Source organism: Protopterus annectens, chromosome 6.part0, assembly GCF_019279795.1.
Source record: "Protopterus annectens isolate FY-2018-M chromosome 6.part0, PAN1.0, whole genome shotgun sequence".
Taxonomy (NCBI): Eukaryota; Metazoa; Chordata; order Ceratodontiformes; family Protopteridae; genus Protopterus; species Protopterus annectens.
The window spans coordinates 63,737,536-63,752,289 of NC_056737.1; the positions used below are offsets into that span (position 1 = coordinate 63,737,536).

The 14,754-nt window shown below is 39.7% G+C and overlaps 1 pseudogene; it reads left to right on the forward strand.

Moving 5' to 3' along the window:
- Positions 1 to 8,205, forward strand: part of LOC122803766 — a 44,242-nt pseudogene extending 36,037 nt beyond the window's left edge.
- The last annotated feature ends 6,549 nt before the right edge of the window (positions 8,206 to 14,754 follow it).

The window sequence follows — 14,754 nt, forward strand, 5'->3', positions numbered from 1 at the left end:
ACCTTAACCCAAACCCTAACCTTAAGGTCCATCACTATCGCACAGTCACCTCACCCGCGCCCTAACCCTAACTCACCTACCCCGCCCTAACCCTCATATCCACACAATCGCACACTTACCTGAACTTGACCCATAACTTTCCACCACAGTGCTGAAAATACCAAAGCAACAGAAATGGACAACCAAATTCTTTCCCTAGGAAAAAATTTGGTTTTCTGTTCCTTCAATATTTTCAGCGTTCGCTGAAAACGTGTTGATATTAGAACACTCGAAATTTTGAGCATTCAGTGTTCTAATATAGACCCTGTGTGTGTATGTGGGTGTGTGGTTTTGTGTGTGTGTGTGTGTGTGTGTGCGTGTGTGTGTGTGTGTGTGTGTGTGTGTGTGTGTGTGTGTGTGTGTGTGTGTGTGTGTGTGTATCTGTGTGTGTGTTTGTGTACTTCTGTGAGCTTGATTGGGGATGGATGCTGTGCACCTATGTTAAGAGGGTACTTTTCCGTTATCGGGGCAACGTCGATAACATTAGAAGATACATGTCATTGCATTTGAAAGAAAACAACAGATTTAATGAGGAACAGACAGAAAATCTGGACAGTTGAGAGGTATGTGCTGAAGTGCAGTACATGCGGTTAAAAGTAAGGAAAATAATGAGACAGGTGATGAATACAAGTGAAAATATTTTTCAGTGTATACAGAATGTGTTTATTGGGCAAGTCTGACTTGCGCAGAAAAGTGACAGCTTCTTAATGGAGACTCAGAGAGAAAAGGCCCATAAATAGTTAATTAAAACTGTATAACTGCCATACAAAAATACATTCTGTGCATATGCTAATTTCTTTTGGCAATAATGGAATAGTTAGGACCGTTCGTAAATCGTGATCAAGAATTCAAGATACCTGTTCGTAGCTCTCAACTTTCCATCTCCAAAATGAGGAATATTGTCTGTAATAATGAGGAACAAATGGGAAAAATGTGAAAACACTTACTAACAGACCTTTTGGTACTTTTTCGTACATACGCCATATCAATAGAGTCACATTAAATGAAGGAACCTTTTTCTCTTCTATAAATCGAGTGCAAAGTCAAAAAATAATCAGAGGTAAGTAAATACACCATGTCAGTGACAGTTCCAAAATATTGTCAGGATTCCTTTGAAAAATTGACGGCATGAAAGGAATTGCATTAATATGTATTTTCTGTGAAAAATTGTAAAATAAATGCGTTAGCAGAAATAATGCTAACTTTTATATAATACGGAGATGTGATAAACTGATACCTGTATGAGATAAAGTGTAAGAAATTATTAGCTGGGCCCAAAGGGATAGTACATACTTCTCATTGCAAATGTTACCCCGATAAGGGAAAAGTACCGTTAAAAGAAGTATATGGTGTGTGTGTGTGTGTGTGGGGGGGGGGGGTCAGTGAACAGCTGCATTAAGGCAATTGCCATTATCTATTCATGCAGTGTGAATCCTAGATATGAAGGTACATTTAGTAACAAGATATCTTTCTAGCAGTGAATCATACACTGGATAGAATAGGTAGCAGATGTATGATTAGTACCCTGGCCTGTTAAACAGCATGCATTACAGGGAAGCAGTCACCTGCAGAAAGTATCTGTCCTCTCTGAAATATACTCAGAGTTCTACCATCAGCAGTAGGAAGATGACATACACCAACAATGAATCACACTGTGGATGAAGGCAATTGACAATGTCATGATATACTTGTCATTATACAGGTATCCAGCAGAAGAGGAACTAGTCACCTGCAGGAATATGTCACCCACTAGTAGAAACACCATCAGTACTCAGATTTGGGAGCAGAATGCTTGACATTGTCGAGGCATATGCTGTGAAAGTAGGCCATTACAGGAATCACTGACACACTTCATTAAAATGGAAACATATACACTGGTAAAAATGCACCACTGTGGAAAACAGCAAAAATATAAATTAGTGGTTCGATGTCATGCCTTCTAGGGGAATGAAGATTCAGCTGTGCATAACAGCCACTTTATAAATGCTTTTCTATATAAAGTTTATAAGTTAAGTAATAAGTGACAAGCAATGAAAATCATCTTAAATGTAATTACATTCTATACATCCTTGAATACAAGTAGCAGTAGTTCTGGAGATACAGAATACTTAAACCTTACTTATATTGTGACTTAAATGTTTGCAGTCAGAAACATCAAATTAATTATTAGATTCATACAAGTTAGTATACTAGCTAAGGAAAGACAATGCTTTCCCTGGAAAATATATCTACAAGCTAGGCAGATGACATTAAACAGCAAACACAAGAAAATATATGTTATTAGTGTGTTGTATATAGAACAACAACAAACCACGTGACATGCCCAAGAAAGCAAGATCAACAGAGTAAAGATAAAAGCAGCATGTTTGATCAATGTAAATCATATTAAGTATTGCCAGAAATTTCCATGTTCAACTATTGGGGAAGACAGTATCATACTTCAGTATTAATCTCAGTTCTAAAGTGTACAAAGCCATTTGGATGCCCCCAACCAAGTGGTAAAGCAGGGCAGCCTAAAACTGTGAACTCACAAGATGAGCATTTCCCACTCATGCATCAGATGTAACATCACAGATACATATGCCATTCAGCAGGTGACAGACACAAGATTGGATCATTGTGACATGCTGAAGAATACAATGTGTGCTTGTGTGTGTGCGTGCGTGTGTGCGTGTGTGCATGTGTGTGTTGTTATGTTGGGAGCCAGTAGACACATTTCTGCACAAAAGCATACACGGGTCCATTTGGCAGTTAGATCAGGCATAAAGCACAAACACATAATGGGGAGGATGTGCAGATAGACGAAACAGTGGTGTAATGAATAAAGCACTGGCTTTCCTAACCCAAGTATGGTGAGTTTGAGCCCCATGTGGGGGTGCTGTCATTTTGTCTGTTTGTTAGTTCAGACAATTATGACTATTAGTTGTTAGCAAGCTGTGACCTGTAGTCCATGGTTAGATTCCATCAGCCTCCATTTTCCTGCTGTGTGACTCTGAACAAGTCTCTTAACCAGACAGTACTAGAGGGAAATGGGACTTGGCGCCAAGATGGTCCACTCAACCACATGCATACTAAATACCTATGAAACATTACATCTGTATACCCTGTTAGGAGAACATACTGTGGAGTAACACCCACAAGTGACAGAGCTTTCAGTAAAACTCATGAAAGCAAGTAAGGCTACTGAGCAGTTTGAGTTGTAATCTGCACCCCACAACAATTAGCATGAAATGTAGCCACTAAGATTCCTGCTTAATATGAATAAGAAACATTTTATTTGAGCGACAGTTAAACAGAAACCTTAATTAAAAGATAGCAAATGAAGGTTTTGTTCTTCTTTCTTGTTTTCAGAGAAGGAAATAAAAAGCTTTATGACCCCTTGCAGAGAAAGTACAGCACAGAGACTCAGTGGTTAATAGCTCTACCTGTCAGCAGGATCTGTGGTTTAGTCCAGACCTCTATTCGCCTGAGTGTTGTTTGCATGTCCTGCACCTTTTAGGGTTTTCTCCAAGAACATGTTAGATAATTAGTTACTTTCAATTCTGTCCATATAAACTGCAGTCACCCTTGTCCTGATACACTTTGCTGTGGCGACAAAACCTTTTCAGACCAGTTTATTCACATCAGTAATAAAATAATAGGACTCTGAGACTGTTGCACTAAAACTGAACTTAATCAGTAATATCTCCCATAAAATCTAAACAATAGTTAGTAGAATTAATGATGCAAATAGAAAGTAATGCAGATAACTTATAGGAAAGTGTTGCTTGCTTGCCAGGGAGGTAGATCAACAGTATGACAATTAGCAAGAAAGACAAACAGTCAGTGCATGTAATACTTTAAACTCCAAAAATTTGCATAGACATGCATGCACACATGCAGGCCCACAAAAAAAAAAAAAATAAAAATAAAGAATAACAAATTGAAAATGTTGGATTGAAGAGGAAAAACAAAACCATATTATAGTTGCTGACAATAAGTACTAAGAAAGAAGAAAAAGCGATAGCTTGCTGGTATAAGACATTAACACAAATTACCTGTGTTAATGCTTTATACCAGCAACCTATTACTTTTTCTATCATACCTCTTAACCTCTTAGCACAAGAAATCTGGACAAACCAAAAATAAGGGGGGGGGGGGCAAAGGCCCCAAAATAGGAACATATTTTAAATATTGCTGCTAAACACTTAGTTGCTACTACAATAAAAGGTTGTGTTAGCATGCATTTTCTGAAGCATATGAAGTGTGAAACTCTAATGCCTGTCTTTAATTAGTGACTTTACTTACTCCTCGTTGATTTACAGAAAATCACAAACGTTATGAGAAACAGAACAACAATATGAGGCAAAAATCTGAAAATGATGCAATAATCTGGACAACTGATATCTTGAACTAAAGAAAAGTAAATGCAGACAGTTTCAAGGGCTGCAGTACAATTAATGTACTTCTAATTCCTTGCATTCATCATAGACTTCATTTCTCTGTGTTTAACCTTTACATCTTCTTCTTCTTTCAGCTTTTTCCCAGTTAGGGGTCGCCACAGTGGATCACCTGTTTGCTCATGATTGACAGTGGAGCTTTACAGTGTCGAGTTGCCAGCCCAACCTCCCACAGAAGGCACATACATGCACGCACTCATGCCTAGGGCCAATTTAGCGTGCCCAATCCACCTACAGCATGTATTTGGGATGTGGGAGGAAACGAGAGCACCCAGAGGAAACCCATGCGACCACAGGGAGGACATGCAGACTCCACTCAGAAGGCGCCTCAGCCATGTTTAACCTTTACATCTACACTCTTTTATTCCAGTTTCAGTTCTTACCTTCCCTGTCATTGCCATTCATCTACAGACTTATTTTCCTCTTCCGTTACTCATCTTTGCAATGCTATGCTTACAGCATCCTCATATCTGTGCAAGCTAAGTTCTGTCCACTTTTTGTTGAAGACTTGCATATATGTGTGAGCAATATTTAGATTAGCCAGCAGAAGTTGTGTCTCGGGAGATCCAAGAAAAGATAGGTGGAGGGTTGGGGGAAAGCATATTCCGAGTCATGCTGATTAATGCTATTCAGGAATGTGGGATGACAAAGCTCTGATGCATTAAGAGGAGCTTTAAATCACTTGATTTATGGCCCTGCTGGCACTAGCCCAGTGGTATAAATGAAAGAAACTACAACATCTGAAAAGAGCACAAGTAATATTGCAGGAATACAACAGAAAAATCCATGTAGCACAGGATGGGGCAACGTGCTAAAACAGAACTGAAATGACATATACGGGTAGTGAATGTGGATGAAAACTTAGAGGGTTTAGTCTCTTCATTTGGTGTGTGGATGACATGGGATGGATGGGAGTGAAATGTCCTCCTGTTGTGCATGGTTACAGAAGGGATTGTTAAACATTACCCTGATTTGGGATTTCCTTTTCTAGTAAGACTATAACGTTATCTTAAAAATAAAAAGTATCATTTTTATTTCTATTTAAAAAATAGAAAAACAAACATGAACCAATTGCTGAAAAGGGCAAAGAGGACTGAGTAGGAGAGAGGGAAGCATTGGCAAATGAACATGAGATATGGTGCTTATGTATATTTGGATATAAAGCTTAAAGGGACAACACAGTGGGATTTGATAGAAGAGCTTTGGCTATATATTTTAGGAAAAGAGCACAGCAATAAATGCAAGTGTATGGAGACAAGGAGAGGTAAGAAATAGGTTAAACTAGCATACTGGCAACAGAGAATGGAAAAATACTGGAGGACAGCTACAGTCTCTAGGAAACTAGAAACCAAAACGTGAGTCAGTAAAAGGCTCACAGTCAGAATAAGATGTGAAGAATCCAAAAAAAAGTGCTAAACATGAGAATGGGAGGTTGAACCTTCAAGGAACAGACTGGAAGAAACAGGTCTCAAGTACTGGTGTAGATGTGAAGTTATAGAACTCTTTCAAAAAACAAGATGTGAGTAGCAAGTCAGCAAAATGATCAGTAAAAGGGGACTATTGCTATGCTATTTATGAAGACAGGCAGAAACAAGGGAGTACATGCCAACCACTGTCAAATAGTGTCTGTGTCAGTTTCATTCCTTTTTGTCAATAAGTTGTTTTTGGCTGAAGCGGCAAATGGACATTTATATCAACTTCCATTTAATCGATTGTTTTTCTAAGCTAAGAAGGTATCGACAGGAGATGAAATGTTTGTGTGTCTGAGTGAGAAATTATTGGCTGTAAGAGTGTGCATGTGTATGACTGGAAATTAAATAGTTGAAGTGAAAGCTGCATGTGTCGATGATGATATTAGTGTGCCTGTATCTGTGACAAACTCTGTTGAAATGTCTGTGTTTGCCAATGACTTTGGTGGTGAATAAATGTGAGTTTAATGTTTTAGTGTGAGATTTGCAGCCTGTGAGTTAAAGGAGTTCTTCTTTCCCCACTGTTATGTGACCTCAGAGTTAATATATACTAAGCTGTGACAGGGAAGACCAGACAAGCTTACCCCTTTGCAAATACACTTTTTGGCTTACATTTTTTCCAGTGAGAGGTGCACTCATTGATTTTTTATGATAGTTATAGTTTTGATTATAATAACTTTTGTTGATTTGCAATATAACCTCTGTTCCGCAATTTGGTTTACTGTGCACTGGAACTAATACAGAGTGGAATTTGAGATGTTATGAAATAAGGTGAGAAGTAGCAGGAGTAAATGGAAGGGCTTTAAAGACTAAAACCTCTATGATGATGAATAAATAGACACATAGAAAAAATGGAATGAAGAAGGGTTAAAGGGAATGAAGAAGGGTTAAAGGGAATGAAGAAAGCAAGCAAATGGAGGAGTCCAATTTGGTTTAAAAGGAGGAGCAAAGGAGAGAGAGTTTGAAAGAGTGATGGAGAAAGGTCAATGAAGTATTGTGAAAAAAAAACATGTCAGTAGTAGAAGGCAAAAGGGAGAGGAAACCAGAGTAGCATAGAAGGAGAATTTAAAAAAAAATACAACCAGGGAGAGAAAGAAAACAAAGGCATTGAGGTAGTCATGGTGTGGTAGATGGACTTGGGAGGAATACAGACAAGGTCATGACGATCAGCTGCGGTTTTCATTTTGCATTTAAGTTGTGCCAGCATCCATCATGTGGCATTCATTAGTTACAGTTTGTCTCTTCCTGGGTTTTGCCAACTCTTGAAGCTTGTCATCTTCCTACACCTGGTCACAGGATATAATCAACCACATTAACAAATTAAATTCCACATAGAAGGCTGGACAAAACTTTTACAATGTGGATCAGAGTTATTTGAAGAGTCTGTGTGGTACAATTCTGCATGGTCCAAAATTGCCTTTAAAGACTTCCTATTCTGGAAAACTGAAGCTTCCTGATAACTTTGATTCACAAACTCAGTGGCCAAATTGTCCAACAATCCAAGAGATCTGGGTTCAGGGATCTTGTGGCTCATGTTGGGCGTTTGGTGCTGTAGAGTCCATGTCTGACTGTGTCTTCATCCACTCTGGGGGAAAGCAAAATGCGGAGGTATCTGCTGAAGATCTGCTTTCATGCTGTGGCTCTGAGTGTGGAATGAGATGCAATGGTGGTTATCCATCTGGAGTGTGGCAGTACTGGACTGAAAGTAGTTTGGTGTTGGGGGGACTGTATGGTTGTGGCATAGGTTGCAGGCCATATACTATTCCTCCCTGTGAACATCACGTGAATGGCTCATGGCCACCATGTTCTGGAGAAAGAGGTGACACGCCACCCTGTGTGAAAAAGTGTGATGCTGGTTATACTCCTTCATATGAAAAGGACAAGATTTACGGTGAATCTGCCTATAGTGTCCCTTCCTCTCCTGAAAGCATAATGGAAGCAATTTATAAGAATGGACCCATGGAAGAGGCCTTCACTGTGTATGAGGACTTCCTGCTGTATAAATCAGGTGTGTATCACACTGGAGAAGCAGTCGGGTGTCATGCTATTAAGATCAGGGCTGGGGCATAGAAAACAACACTCTTTACTGGCTGGCTGCTAACTCATGGAATACAGACTGGGGTGATAACGGCTACTTCAAAATCCTCCGTGGTAGGATCATTGTGGTATTGAGTCTGAGATTCAGGCTGGAATTCCAAAAAATGCAGCAGAGCTTTCTAACAGCATCCTCTTTTGAAAAGTACAAGAAGTGTTTTGCAGCAACACAGAGAGAAAACATTTACTGAAAATCACTGCTTTTATTTTAAATGTAAGGACATACTTTTTAACTGTTATAATGAAAGCCAGTTCCAAATCATGCTTGCCTAAGTGCAGTTAAGTTTTACATTTTTAATTGCATTAGTTTTAGCCTTGTGTTTACATGAGACTGCTTATAAGAATGATACCTTTCATAACTGACCATAAATTGAGAACCATGTTTTTTTTTTTTTATCATCGGTGCATTCTAATTGGGAGACTTTTTTTGCTCTAATTTGCATGTAAACTGTACTGTGTATTGTAGTCCCAAAGGCGGGGGGGAGGGGGGTCCTGCATTAACTGACTTTAGTCCTGCTTATGAGAAGTGTCCACTGTCCTACTAGCAGCCTTGCTGATATCGGAACACTACAGATTCAGACATTCATAGGACATGGCATCATTTAGTTCAGGAAATGTTTAACAGGTGGCATGATGCCAGGGTAATCCTATGGGCTAGGCTTGTAAAGGCTCCAGGGCCATTAGCCTAGTACACAGCTATGAACCTATGAAAGATAACTATGGAAATAAAAAGAACTGGCAAACGGGAGCATGAATGCCAAGGAATATTTTTAAGGAGTATGGGATACTGGATTAAATCAAAATGAGAGGAATGGCAAAAGATGAAACAGGTTCAAAATGAAAAAAAAAAAAGCAGAGATCCTGAATATTATTTCATGTTTCTTCTTTGCAAGGTAGAATGTGAGAAGAGGGCACCGGCAGATATTGAAGAGACCATTATAAATGGTGATATGATAAAGGAAAACATCTTAAACATGATAGCAGTAAGGAAACACAAGCCATAGGTCCTTAGTCATCCTTCCTGACTGCTTTAAAAAAGAGCTACAAAGACAGTGAAACATGTGCTACCTAGGTTATTCATCTATCCAAGCCTATGGGATGTTCCAATAGACTAAACCATTTTCTAACAGTACCACTTCACAAAGGAAGATCACTTGTCTATGGAACTATAGGCCAGTTAGTCTAATCTCACTATTCTGGAAATTAACAATCAAATTTTCAGATATACCCTATAAAGATTCTTTGCAGTCATTAACTTTAGGTTCACAAACCATGGGAATTTATTCAAAATAATCATACAAATGACTATGAGACATTTTCATGTCTGAGATGTCAGCAAAATGAACAGATAGACACACGTGTTCAGATAGGATGGTATGCATTTGTCAAGATCAAGGAAGAGAATTTTTGCAGCAGATATTTTGCAATATTTGACAAACACAATGCAGGATTTTTGCCAGTTCAAAAATTTAACAGTTCACAGATAGCAACATTTGAAGCATCTCTGATTGTTGTTAATGCTAGGAGCATTAACAGTAGTGTTCTTTATTAGAAAATTTGCTGCATTCCCACAAGATTGAGGTTGTTATTGTTTGTGAAACATAGTTAAAGAACAATGACTTTAAAACAGTTCTGTCAGGGTATAAATGTGTTACTGTAACAGACATTCTAACAAAAATTCAGGTGGAGGTGTTATGATAGGGATTAAAGATAGTTATGAGACCCATAATTATTACAATATCAGAGATAACACCAATAGTACAGATTGTGTAACGGCAACAATAAAAACAACCCTGGAACATATAACAATTTTTTGAGTGTGTAGACCACCAAACGTAAGTGCTGATGACCTTGAGGAATTCATACATTTCTTGCATGAAACACAGGAGGGAAGAATAATGCTGGCTTGGGATTTAAATTTACCAGAAGCAGACTGGAATAATATTGATTCAACAAAATTTGTAAGGAAATTATTCACTATGTATGTTCAGGAACAACAGTTGCTTCAGATTATCTGTGTTCCAAAAGAAATTACTGTTACTTCATGTCACATTTTACTATCAGTGGTGTGCAGTGACCATGGGGTTATGAAGGTTAATTTGTTACTAGATAATTCTGCCAAATTTAAATCTAAACCAATGCACAGAAGGTTTATTACAGATTATATGGAAGCAAAACAGTCACTATGTAAAACTAATTGGAGTGATGCATTCAGTGGAAAAACTGCAGAGGGAATGTGGAAAGTTTTTGTTTGAATGCAAAAAAATAAAAAAAAAATGTTTGACATCAAGATCAAGGCATACAACATCCGGGGGATATATTTCCATAAGAACAAGACACCTGATTAAGGTGATAGACAAAAATATAAGAAAGGGAAAAGAGGTCAAACTACAACTCTGAAAACCGAAATAAACAAGTTGAACAAACAGATAAAGCATACAGCCATATTCAAAAAGCCTACATGGTTCATTTACACCGTGTGCATGACACAGTAGTGCACTCATTTGGATTCAGTAAGCAGCTCTACATGGTGTACAGAGCCGCACAGATTTGTACAAACAAGGTAGATACAGTGGCATGCAAATTACAGCATAAGCAGCTGAATTGTGTGCTAATCAACCAATCCAAGATGGAGGAGCTATTCAACAAGCTATAATGCAACCATGTAGACTCAGTGCTGGTTTTCCCTGTGAACTCCAAAACCTATTAGAATACAGCCATGGAAAGGAGTCTACACAGAAACAATGGTAGGGGCTGCTGTTGCTTTAATTCATGTGAACATGCAACAGGCTGAAGTCTATGCTGATGCTGTTAATAGACCAAGACCAAGAAGAAGAGTTCTCAGACCCCGACAGGGTGGCTAGAGACACACTACAAGAACTCTGCAATGTCTGTCATCCTCAACTCAGTGCCAGGGCAAACTGGGGGGGGGGGACCATCCTGGTGGAGACAAAGGTATGTGTAGCACTTAGAATTTTAGCTACAGGTACCTTACAGAGACCAACAGGGGACATGCTGAGGGTATCACAGGCATCAGCATCCAGGATTCTTCACCAGTTCCTGGATGCTATACTCCAACAGGACAGTGGCCACATATATTTTCCCTATACACCTGAAGACAAGGCCAGAACTATGGAGGAGTTCTGCCCTGAAGCACACTACTCTGAAGTACTGGGTGCCATAGATTGCACACATGTAGAAAATAAGGCACCACCTGGGGAACAGGGAAGGCTCTACATAAATAGAAATGGATTCCACTTTATTAACTGACAAGTCATGTGCAATGCCAAGGGAATCATCTTGAACATGTTTGCTGGCAACCCAGGCAATTGCCACGAATCACATATCTGGCACACCTCACAACTGTATAAGATGTTCACTGGGGGGATATCTCACAGGGTCACTTACTGGGGGATGCAGGTTATGTACTAGAACTGTGGCTAATGACACCCATCAGAAATGCACACACAAATGCTGAAGAATGCCATAATGAGGCACATGCTCAAACCAGAAATATCGTAGAGCATGTGTTTGGGCTGCTGAAGTCACTGTTCTGGTGTCTAGATACATGTAGGGGAGCCCTGCAGTACAATCCATGTATATGTACAGAAATATTCACAGTATGTGCCATGCTATGCAACATCATCCTGAGAAAGTTTCAGCAGTATCAGCAAGGGGAAGGGGCATACATCCCACCACCAATGGTGTGATCACCACAGCCACATGCAGGTGAGGAATCAGAGGGGAACCAGGAACTGCTGTGGGTGTAGGCAGACATAGATGTGCTCAATATGCCCTCACATTGACTAAGAGACAATGCATAGCACACTCACCTACCACCTAAGGACCTAAAACCTTCCTCCTATGCACATACATATAGTAACACTGATGCTAGGCAACGTTCACAACCTCTACCTATCCATGTAATGGCTATGTACTTCTTGCATCAGACAGAATCAACCCTGAACTAAAACTGTTGCAACTGCTGGATTTACAAGGTAAGTGCTGAACCTGAAGTGTATTGTGTAGTAATAAAGCAATAACCGACAACATAGTGTGGTATATTGAAGATTTGCCCATGGTTGGTGTGGTTTAATCACGAGGGTGAAGACTGAGTGATTAAACAAAGGCAACCGTGGGTAATTCTTCAATATACCACAACCACAGAGTCGGTTATTGCTATTATACAAGGACATTATTTAAGAAAAAAATACTTACTTTTATTAAATAATGTCTTTGTATAACGTCAGATTACTGTTCTTCCACCAGTTGTGGTATACTGCTTCTTCATTCTGATGTACTGCGCATGCATATGGAACTTACAGTCCCATGCATACCCAGTACATCAATGCTTTGAAATGGAAGCAAAGGAGAAAAGAAAAAGTCTCCGTAGCTCCGTTTTCTCTCTTTTGTTTCTTAATTTCAAAAGAAAAAGTTTTGGGGCACCTTATACCAAAGGAAAAAAGTCCAGGCGACCGGATGTTTTTCCATTTGTAAATTGTGGGATTTACAATGGGCATGCTGGTTGCTCTGGGCCAATCAGCATGCACGTTTTCAAATAGTAATAGGGAATCATTGTATAATATAAATTACATCCTTGCATGTTGTTACTTGGTAGTGTAAGCAAGTAAAAGGTGGGTGATTGTACAGAAATGACCTTAACATGTTTCAGAAGAGACTTATTTGACTTATATGTGTCCATAATTAAGTAGTAGACCTCAAGCATCAAAGATTCACACTATCATACCTTTCAAAAGTAGTGATGGGCACTGCATGCCCTCAGTTTAGCACCATACATTTGTACTGGAAAATCATTAAAGAGAGAAGTTAGAAAATGATACACATTTCAGTTTCAGACTTCACAACCTTCACAAGATCATTAACAATAATGATGGAAAAAAAAGCTTAATGCTATCAACTGTCTAACCTTCTAAGACCAATATAAGTCAAAGGTACAATTACCAACATCACAAATGCAGAGTTACTTCCCACTAAGTCAGCTATACACCCTGAACATCAGACACAAAGCTTATGTATCCCTGAATCCAAAAGATAGAAATCAGGGATGTGGCACAGTTATCATCACATGCACAGGCTGTTGAGTGTGCGTGTGTGTGTGTGGGGGGGGGGGTAGGAAGCCTAGGTTGACACAAAAGGTCGTGAGTGTGTGTGTGAGCTAGAAAAATAAGCTGGCAGACATTTGGATAAAGTAACAAATGGCCAGTGAGACAAAATGAGTTTTAAGCTTTATGGCTGAACCATGTAATTGGTGTGTGTGTGTGTGTGTGTGTGTGAGTGTGTGTGTGTGTGTGTGTGTGTGTGTGTGTGTGTGTCTGTGTGTCTGTGTGTCTGTAGGGGTCCTCCATGTGAAACTGGTGTGTGAGTGTCTGCATGAATCCAGCCAAGCTCTGTGCTAACTCTATATCTTGATATGTGGGAAAGGTATGAGCCATAATATGGTAGAGGCAGCAGATTATTATTGTCATATCTGACTATAAGAACTGGCTCTGCCAGGACTTGCACTGGCATGTGCATGCCCACAGTCAGATGCATTACTGCTACCTGAATGTGACTAATGTCTGCTGGATGAGCTCCCCTCACAAGGATGCCCAGGACTAGGACCATGACTCCATGGTCTGCCATGTGTGGGTGTGGACATTTCAATCGTTGATGGAGCAGTGGACGTACTGCCACTATGGGACCATGATTGGGCACAGCCATGTTGGCTTACAGCAGCTGATGTGGCTGACCTATGTCCATGAAGATACCATCCCCCTCCCAGCAGACATTCCATCACAGACACTGCCTGTTCCAACATGTCATTCATCCAATCCGTAGAATTGGTAACATGGTGGAATCAGTCACACATGTCAGCCTGTGCCACATTTACAACTCTCAACATTTGTCTGGAGGACTTATGGGAACATGCCTGTGCCTCAGTGATGGCCCTAAACATATGTCGAGTGTCGCAGGAAAAAACACATGGATCAGGTAGAGGATGGAAAGCAGGCCTCCTCCAAGCACTCCTAACAACCCTCCTGTATGGCACTTCACCCACATTTTGACTATGGCCAGAGATATCAGCCACTGAAGCCACAGTAACCACAATTCCCTGATTGATTGTCTCACCCTCCACCTGTCCAATATCTGAGGGCTCACTGGAATGGGTAGGTGTAAGCCTACTGGCTGTGTCTGATGGAATTTCAGGGATGACTGTATGTCAACCTCAGTGTCAGATTCAACCTTTGCACTCCCTTACTGTGCCTCTGTTTGGCCACCATAATCATCAGAGTTTGCTGATACTCTGACAGGTGGTAGAAGTCCCACAGTTCCACTGTCAGGATCACCTATGATAAGCAACAAACACAGGAAAAAATTAATACCTACACTACTGTAGTCCAATATATGCTAACAAGCTAACAGAGGTGCCACTATTACAGACAGTACAACAATGCACACAACAGTGCTGACATCAACATCACACAGTAAAATATTCTTTGAACTGCTCATTAGTACTGACATAGAAATGTTTGGTTTACCATGTGCAGATGATGACATGATCCCTATGCCAGATGGTCCTAAAAGAAGTTAAGCAAAATGTAAAGACCACATCACCACAATTAACAGTAACACATGGGGGAAATCTTTTTGGTCTTTATATGTCCATTAACTATACTTTCAACAATAACTTGTATAACAAGCTCAACCTAAGC